Raw genomic sequence first — 3,019 nt, forward strand, 5'->3', positions numbered from 1 at the left:
GATTTGAATACTTTAAGGTATTAAGTCTTATTTGATTATATTATTGTGGTAAATTGTGGTATCTTGTTGGATAATGAAAGGTGTGATTCGGTTCTCAAAGCGAGGAAAGCTCAATCCGAGATACATTGGACCCTTTCATATTATTGAAAGGATTGGGCCAGTGGCATATAGACTAGAATTAGCCCCGGAGTTGGGTCGGATTCACAATGTTTTCCACGTCTCGATGCTGAAAAAGTATGTACCTGATCCCTCCCATATCCTCGAGGCACTTCCGATTGAATTGCAAGAAGATTTGAAGTTCGAGGTGCAACCTATACGTATTTTAGTCAGAAAGGATTGAGTGTTGAGGAATAAGAACATTCCAATGGTTAAGATGTTGTGGAAAAATGCTTGGATGGAGGAGATGACGTGGGAAGTTGAGCACCAGATGAGAAACTAATATTCGCATCTTTTATTCGAGTCTAATAAGTGAAATTTTGAGGTCAAAATTTTATTTTAAGGGGGGGTAGTGTTGTCAAGCCCTACTCTATTATATACTTGTCATGTCATTCATGTACTTGATAGCATATCTACATACTAGGATGCCTCGGAGAATCGTTAAAAGTCAGTATCGCACCTAGTGGTACAATTAAGTTGATTAAGGCTTTGAACTAGTCCAAACAGAGATTTTAGGATGTATTTGAGAGTTATTGAACCTTAAAATGTCTTAATATGGTGATTTGGAGTTCGACGATTCATTTGGAGTCCAATCGAGAATTTTCATAACGTAAGGGCAAAATGGTCATTTTGCCACCTAAGGGCTAAATTGGAATGTTGGATGAAATTTTTAACTAAGTTTGACTAATTGCAGCATGATTTGAATTTGATAAATGAAAAATTTTAATTTCGATATTTTTCCGAACATAAGGGCAAAATAGTCATTTTACGTGTTCACGAGGACATAATTGGAAATTTTGAAATTTTACACCACCATTACACTTGTCAAGCCCATGAATTTCACCTATTATTATTTTATACTTTGGATAATTAAGAGATTACATGTGGTGGTGAGAAAATGCTTAATTGTTAAGTTTTAACCATGGACCAATCACATGGTGACACATGTCAAGTTTTAATATTTTTATAATTTCCTTTATAAACTCAACATAAACTCTCCCATTTCACTCTTCATGGCCGGCCAAAGCAAAGAACAAAGAGAAAATAATAGAAACAAACCCTAGAGAGGAAAATTCAAGAGAAATTTGTTGAATTTCAAAGAACAAAACAATCAAAGGTAAGATTTTTCAATTTTAGCCTAAAATCTACCTTTCCCATGCTTTTTTTTTCATTTTCTATGGTTGAAACACAAGTTTCCATGAGGGAATACTTGCTGGCCGAACATAGGGAGAAAGGTTTTGATGATGGATTTTGCTAGATTTCATGATATCTTAGTGCTTTTAGTTGTTTGATGATGTTTGGCATGAAAAACAAGCAAGAAAATAACATGCCCTTCAACAACCCTCTTTGGCCAAATTTTATAGATGACATGTTAATGATAGATGTTGTTGTATTTCATGTTATTTAGCTCGTAATTGATGATTTATGGTATCGAATATCGAAAACAGTTATCGAAAAGTATAGTTCCTTTAGCGAACGACTTGAACAATAATGAGAAAATCATAGTGAATGGACTTGAATTTGATTCTAAATGATATAGATGGATTTATTGGATTGTGTTAACACTGATTAGCACGTTAGTTCGGAATCAAAATGAATTTCGATTACGATGAATGAAGTCACAATCAAGCTCATTGAGGTACTTTGGTGTATTTGGAATATTGGAATTGTAATGAATATATTTGAAGCTGAATCGGATGTTTTGGTTAATTCAACAGTGTATAGTTCGAGTTAGGTCGAATACAAATTCAGTCCGATCATAATTAAACCCACGTAGAACACCGTCTTTAAGTGATTATTCGAACAATTCTCATTCAATTTCATGTTTTCATATAGAGCATGAAATAGTTTTATAACAGTTTGGCACAAAGATATTGAATTACGTGTCGTATATTATGTATAGGTGGTGAGCCCTCTGATAAGAGTAAAGATATCGTACCCGAGGACCAAGAATAGGAGTACTCCAAACTCCTGTTATTGTGAGTAATCAAATGTTCACCTTAACTATCTAAAGTAGTTTATACTCGTTTTTATGATTTTAAAGAATAATGAACTTAAACCATAGATTTTTATGTTTTATAAGTTAAGTGTCGGTTAAATGAATGAGATTTATAAATTGTGTTGCAATTCAATGACAATTTTGGAAATTCAGTAAGTGGAGACTATATACTTGTGTTATCTATATATATATATACACAGTTTGAATTGATGGCTTATGACAATGTGATGGCATGAATGGCTGGATTTGTGGTTTGTGGATTATATAAATTGTTTTGTTTTACTTTGACAGGCTGGGTAATATCAAATTAGCCATGTCATGCTGTTGAAAGTTTTATTGATTTTGTGGGTTATTTGATTAGCATAATGCAGTGGGCGGGTTTCTATGGACCAGCCTATTAGAGGGGCACGGTAAACCCCGTTATATTTTACCTTAGTACGAGAGGCGCAGATGGTATCTCTTAAGGTACGTTTAGAGTTCACTTCACGTCGAACCACCATGTCAGGATGAAACTCAGCCAATGCCAAGGAATGGCTATATTTTAAAAGTAAAAACATGTTTTATGGGTATATGTCGTTTTAACATCCTTGGCAGACTCAGTTCGATGCCTGGGCCAAGGTGTCACTGAGTATGAGTTTTGGCACAAGCCAAGTTTTTAAGAGAATCATAAGCCTTGTTGATTATTTCGATGAAATGTAATTGTTTTATATGAATTGAAATGAGTTTTAAATGTTATGAATCATATTATGATAGGATGATTTAACTATCTCCATTTACTCGGCTTTAGCTGTTGTAGATGAACTTTGCTTTCTCACTGGGTTTATAAAACCTCACCCCTTCCTTTTACCCATTTCAGCCTCAGGA

The sequence above is a fragment of the Theobroma cacao genome, chromosome 7, assembly GCF_000208745.1.
Source record: "Theobroma cacao cultivar B97-61/B2 chromosome 7, Criollo_cocoa_genome_V2, whole genome shotgun sequence".
Taxonomy (NCBI): Eukaryota; Viridiplantae; Streptophyta; class Magnoliopsida; order Malvales; family Malvaceae; genus Theobroma; species Theobroma cacao.